Raw genomic sequence first — 6,498 nt, 5'->3', positions numbered from 1 at the left:
TGTGTGAAATGACTTTATTTGGGCAGAGTGTTGCGGGGAGGTACAGAGACTGTTGAAAGGGGAGATCCTGGTTAACTACTGGTTTGAAATAAACTAACAATGCAAACTTCTAAAAGGCCTAGTGCCATCTTGGACAGGATCCAGGACTTCGAACAGGAAGGGTAACAGAGTACTCCAAGCTATGCACATTGTTTAATGCTGCTGTCCTGTTTTAGATGGCTTGTTACAACTCGGCAGCATGTCTAGGAGAAGGTGACCTGAATGGAGATAAATACACCCCAGGAGGAGTACTTGAGATGCTGGAGAAACTCTGGCCATGTTCAACTGTTTACAAGATTATTGGGTAAGAGAGGGATACAGTTGTTCTGTGTTTGCATTAATCATAGCAGGTTAACTGCAGGAACAACCTCAAAACAGTAAGCGAAATTTTGTTCATGTCAAGCAGGACTCAAATACACAAGGTCACGCAGGGCCCTAGGATCCTTCCGTCATGGAGCTCCAGTATAGAGATCCTTCCTCCTTCTCATTCAGCCAATAGACAGGAGAGGGAAAAAATGTGGAGGATTGCACAGGGCTTTTCAGGACAATGTCTGGAAGACGGCAAGCACCATTCTGTCCACATTCCATTGACGAGAACCCAGTCACATGATCACACCTGACAACAAAGGAGGCTGGAAAATGTAATCTAATTGTATGTCCAGGAGAACAAGGCTATGGGTGTGGGCTTTAGAGATGTGGACTTGGAAGAGACTGCCTCAGGAGTGACAAGAGTTCGGAGTTTAATGTATTCACACAAAGACTTGCACATAAATAATGTAGACTTCGCAGCATTATTCATAAAAACCAAAGGTTAGTTACTGACTAAATGCCCATCGACTGGTGAAATCTGGTATATCTATACAATGAAATACTACTCATCAGTAACAAGGAGTGGGCTACCAACACATGCTACTACATGGATGGACCTCAACAACGTTATGCTCAGTGAAAGAAATGAGTCACAGCACCATAAAGTGTGTGCTTCCATTTATGTGAAATATCCAAAAAAGGCAAAGCCATAGAGACAAAGAAGATGCCAGGGACATGGATGGGAGAAGGGGGAGGGAAGTTAACAGTAAGTGGGCACAGGAGATCTTACTGGGGTGAGAAAACTGTTCTAAAACTGAGTGATGGTGGTGCTTGTACGACTTGGTAGATTTGCTAAAAAATAATTGAATTTTTCATGGGAAAATGGTGAATTATATTACGTATTAATATGCCTCAATAATTTTTTTAAGAGTTAAGTGTTTTGAGCTTTGAGGTTGAGGGAAGGAGAATAATCCTGCAAAGGAAATAAGACCATCCAAAGTGGAAAAAGGAAGTGGCACAGAATCCAAGGAAGGAGAAGACGTCAAAAAGGAATGCATGGCAACTCTAATCAAAGTTACTGAAATGTCACATCAAATGGAAAGTCGATAGCATTGTCTCTGCCACAGCAGAGTTCACAGTGTTGTCCCAGGTCCAGGATCAGGTACAAGATAAAACAGATTTCCACTGGCAATAGATGCAACTTTTGGAGTTGTCCAACAGTAAGACAGGTCCCATTGCTGAGTAATGAAAGACAGGCTGGATGGGCATTGTAGAAAGGATTTCTATGTGGAGGGAAGACCTCTAAGGAGGGCCGGAGTCTGTGAAGTGTCCAGGGTTTTCCAAAGATTTGATTACTTCCTTTCGCCCAAGGCCTCCTCTCCACTCTTGGCCTTGGGGTCCTCATCTCAGACACTGGGAGCTGCCTGTTGGGAAAGCAGAGTGGCTCTGCCTCCTGAAACCCTAGGCATCCTACAGCCACGGAGGGCTGCTTGGAGCCATGAGCTAGCTCAGGGTTCAGTAGTCTGTACAACAGCAGATTTCACCAACGTCAATGCAGAGACCTGAGTAATCCTGGGAGGCCAGGGGAAAATAGGCTGAAGAGCCAGAGAGATGACACGAGAGGATCAGTGCTCATTTTTAAATCACACTTGTCCACCATCCCCCCAGAGTTCGGACATGGGAGGGAGAGAATGCAAGATGAAGTTCACAGTAGCCATGTGGAGGGTTCCTGAGATAGGAAGAAGGGGAGGAGATGAAACACAAATGTAAATGCACATCTTCTGAGGGGCAAAAGGGAACTGGGGACCCACCATGCGAGTGGATTAGAAGAATTTAATGTAGCTTTCTTAATTGGAGCTTTGTTTGATGCCCCATCTTTGTCACCTGTCAAAAATGGCCACCATGGTGTAAAACTAAAAACCAACATCTAGAAGTTGGACGAATCTTTTTTTCAAAGACTTGGAAAGCTGTGTGAAGCTTCTGGATGGCCCGAGCAGCCATGGTCATGACCGAAGCTGCTGGCTTTGCTCCAGCCTGAACTCTGACTCCGTGGCAAAGGGGAAGGAATCCTTCTTAGTTCCTAAGTGGACCTGACAAGCTATGGGGCCACCTGATCACCAAAACAGACACCGAAGAGGCAATTCATTCATCCAGAAAACACTTGTTGGGCATCTTCGATGTGTCAAGCCCCCTCACAGAGTTGAAGTCTGCTTCCTTCTGAGGTACAAGGAGGCCTGTCCCACAGTTCTGGGGAGTATGCCGACTCAGCTGGGTAACAGAACTGGAGAAAGGCGAACTAAGTGCATGCTTCGGAACCTGCCTCACAGAATCAAACCCAGAAGTCTTTTTTGTCTCTAGACAAGAACCACAGCTGGAGAAGTGAGGAGGAAGGAGGGGACAGCACCAGAAGCCCAGGTCTGCTGGGAGTGGAGGCTCTCAAACTTTGTAAGCACAGCTCATCGGAAGAAGGACATCCTACAACATGGTTCACCACACAGGGGCAAACATCTATACCTGGAGCAACTTACCCTGGCTACGTACAATGTGCTCTCATTTTTTTCTCTTTTGGAATACTGGTGTGACTCACTACATTGATTCCAGAACCCACAGATGTACTTCAACGCTCACCTAGGCTACAGGTATATATGGGCTCCCCCACCATGGTCTTGAAGAAGTCGGATAACTCGGCCAATCAAGGGGGCGGGTTGTTTAGAAGCGACTGGGATGGTCCATGGATTATGCCCCAGAAGAAAGGTCTTCAGCCCCTCAGCCTGGAGAAAAAAGAGTCAAAGGAGGATTCTATCAGGTCTTCATATGTATTAAGATGTTTGTTTAGTGTAGAGACATGGTGAGGATTTATTCTTCATGCTTGCTGAGGACAGCGTGAAGGGAAGTTCAGATGTCAGTTTAATACAGGATTTGTAGGTGAATACATGTGGGGAGAAAGGGCAGCAAGAGATTTACACACTAAAAAAGGTTCATGTGACCTTCATCCTGTTAAAGGCAAGGGAAAGGCAGAGGTCCTTAAAGGCTGGTTAAATTCTTGTCAATCTGGAATGGTTTTAATGTTTTTTCCAGATGACGGGGAGGGGCTACAATGGCTTGAGGTGGTCTCTTCCAGCCCTTAGCTGTCATGACCTCTCAGTTTGCCCCAACAAAACCCGTCTAAGGACTTTCATGCTGGCTCGGTGCTGGCTGCAGAAGGTGGGGGCTAGATCTGTAGGATCCCCGAGCAGCAAGGCCTCCCCGTTTCCAGACCCTGGAAAGAGAGCCAGGCCAGGGCAAGTCAGAGAGAGAGGACCCGTGGGGGTGGGCGAGGGGAGGAGGGTGGCACGCTGTGTGCCAAGCGCTCTAGACTGGGTGAGAAAGCCGGGGAGCTGGGGCAGGGGCACGGGAAGGGGCCCCCAGCAGGCCGAGAGCTCAGTGGTGGGCGGGAGACCGGTCTGGCTCCTGTTGTACCTGCACTAATGAGCTGGAAGCGGGCCGAAGCAGCCCAGTGTGTGAAGGCCAGCAAAGGGAAGGCCCTCCCCATGCCAGCTGGACAGGAGAGGACCGAGCGGGGTGGGAGCAAAGCCCGCCCCCCTCTCCACACCCTGAATTCTCAAGCTGGAAGCTAGGACTTCCAGGACAAGGGACTTGGGAGGTCAGGGCAAATCAGCTGAGGCCGGAATGAGGCCTCCTGGGGGAAAGGGGGTTAGAAAGATGCCAAAGGTCAGTGGCATAGGGGGGAGAGAGGGCCAAGGGGCTACTGAGGCACCCTGCCAACCCTGTGGAGGGTAAAGGCCCCAGGGGGGTGGCCAGCTGTAGCCGCAGACCCCCAAGGAGAGAAACTGAGCAGAGGCAAAGCCTGTAAGGTCGACTGACTTAATAAGGGCAAACAGAATGGATGAGTCCGCCCAACCCTGCCAGGGCAGCAGAAACGGCCACAAGTGTTCACAGACTGTAAACATCAAGAGGGACGGGGCTCGTCTGGGTCTGCAGGGACCTGGCTAGGCCCGGCAGGGGAGGAGCAGGGCCAAGACGGAGGCCTGAGCCTGGCGCTCTCTGCAGTGAACTGTCCAGAGGCCCAGGAGGAAGGGTCACTCTGGGAGCTCCACAGCCAGCTCACAAAGCCCCACTCAAGCCAAGAGCTGGACACAGCCCCAGACGGGTCACTCCGCCAGGGGTCCAGGATCCAGGAACTCAATCCTGGCATTTCTGTTCGGACCCTAGGCGTGGCGCTAGAGTGTGGGGGAGCCCACTCTGCCTCCTAGTATCAGGGGGGCTGGGGCAGTGGGACAAAGATTTATGGAGCATCCACATGAACCTTTCCTATGATCCCTCCTAGTGGCTACCGTGGGGAACCTCACCCCTACTCCGGTATGGAAAAGTTCTACTAGAAGCAGAAGCCTGTGGGTCCAGTCTGACCTGTGTGCTCCTTGTTCAGCCCTGGCTGCACAGAAATGAGGCTGTGACCAGGGACAAGTCACCTCTGTCTTGGGGTCCCAGTTTATCCACCTGCAACATGAGGAGACCGAGCGAGCTCCGTTGTAATGATTTTCATTGGTACCGCCTTTCCCTCAGCCTGCAGTTGCCATGGGAACAGCCCAAGTCAAAGGTGGATCCAGAGGGCAGGAGGTCACCCACTAGCCCGTGGCTAAGGTAGGCTTTGTTCATTTGTCTGCCAAGCATCCCTCCTCTCGCTGATTCTGATAACAGCATCCCTTTTCCTTTACAGAATTGCCCTTCTCTTTTCTAGATCATTCTAATGGGGCAGCCAACTGCAATACCTGCCATGGGGCACATGACCCAAACTGGCCAATCAGATTGTCTGTCATGATTTGACCCTGAAGCAGAGACACACAGTTACAACTGGATCATCCAATGGCAGCTTCCAAAAAAGACATACTCCAAGGAGTTCCTGGGGCTGAGCCCTGTCGCTGCCTAGATACCTTCTTAGTACCTCCCTGTTTAATTCTTATTTCTATTTGGTTGCTCCTAAAATCTCTCTGGTAACTCCACTCTTTTTTTTTTTTTTCTTTTTTAACGTACAAATTAGAGTTCTTGTTGTTGCTTGCAACCAAAGAACCCTAATTTATACACAAAACAAGAGAGACAGGCCAGGTGGATTAGATGCTGGGCCCCTCCTTTCTGCAGGCCTCCCTCCTTTGTGGTCCCAGGGCAGTTGGCTGCAATAGCACTTGGTTCGTGTAGGAGACATGGTGGGAGAGTGTCTGTTTGCTTGACAGGACTGCGAACGTCAACAACTAAGGACATCTGTATTCCAGATACACCTGGTTCAGGGTCTTGCATGCTGTAGATGCTCAGTTTCATTGAGTCAAGATCTAACAGCTCGAAGCAGGAACTCCAGGGGGGATAAAACTTAACAAGTATCAGGCGATAATGTGTGGAGGGCAGATATAATCAGCTGCTGAACAGAGCAAGGCTTGGATAAAGCAATTCCCAGTGCATGCAAGTGATGAGTGCTGGGGACAAGTGGTCAGGGCTCATTTCAGGGTTTTGGGGAAGGACCACGCTGTCCCCCCAAATATGTCTTCCACCTCTTCACGAATACTTCTCGTTCCTGAAACAAGAGGCAAAGGCACTCAGTTAACACTTAGATATAGGGCTGGAAAGGCATCTACCCTGGGAGAGTGAGAACAATGTTTTCATTCGCTCTGAAGTGTAAATGATGGGTGTAGACCTTCCCCAAGAATAGGCCTGGATAGGGGCGCCTGGGTGGCTCAGTTGGTTAAGTGACTGCCTTCGGCTCAGGTCATGATCCCGAAGTCCCAGGATCGAGTCCCGCATCGGGTTCCCTGCTCAGTGAGGAGCCTGCTTGTCCCTCTGACCCTCCCCCCTCTCATGTACTCTCTCTCTCTCATTCTCGCTCTCTCAAATAAGTAAATAAATCTTTAAAAAAAAAAATGAATAGGCCTGGATAGGAGAAAGAGGGTTGGGAACACAAAGGTTTTCAGCATGTGGAAAGTGCAAACAAGTCTGCAGGTGGACCCAGAGGATGAGCACAGTCCGGGAAAGAAGGGCCAGTACAAGTGTATGGGATACACATCCGCTTTGGCGGCAAGTTCTGGAAGCTGACTCGGGCAAACTTAAGTGGGGAGAAAGTCCCCTGTATCTTTTGCATAAAGGAGGTGAAGGGAATCGGAGGAG

The 6,498-nt window shown here is 49.6% G+C and overlaps 1 long non-coding RNA gene across 2 annotated transcripts; it reads left to right on the top strand.

The window, feature by feature from the left end:
• Positions 1-256: 256 nt before the first annotated feature.
• On the top strand, positions 257-6,119 carry LOC113909986. 2 transcript variants are annotated; one of them, XR_003515873.1, is made up of 3 exons: positions 257-343; positions 4,912-4,989; positions 5,087-6,119. It is a non-coding gene; the product is annotated as an uncharacterized LOC113909986 (long non-coding RNA). The 2 variants fall into 2 exon arrangements; XR_003515872.1 differs by having other exon boundaries at positions 5,066-6,119.
• The last annotated feature ends 379 nt before the right edge of the window (positions 6,120-6,498 follow it).

The sequence above is a fragment of the Zalophus californianus genome, chromosome 6 (assembly GCF_009762305.2).
Source record: "Zalophus californianus isolate mZalCal1 chromosome 6, mZalCal1.pri.v2, whole genome shotgun sequence".
NCBI classification, from domain to species: domain Eukaryota; kingdom Metazoa; phylum Chordata; class Mammalia; order Carnivora; family Otariidae; genus Zalophus; species Zalophus californianus.
This window is presented reverse-complemented; position numbering and strand designations above follow the sequence as displayed.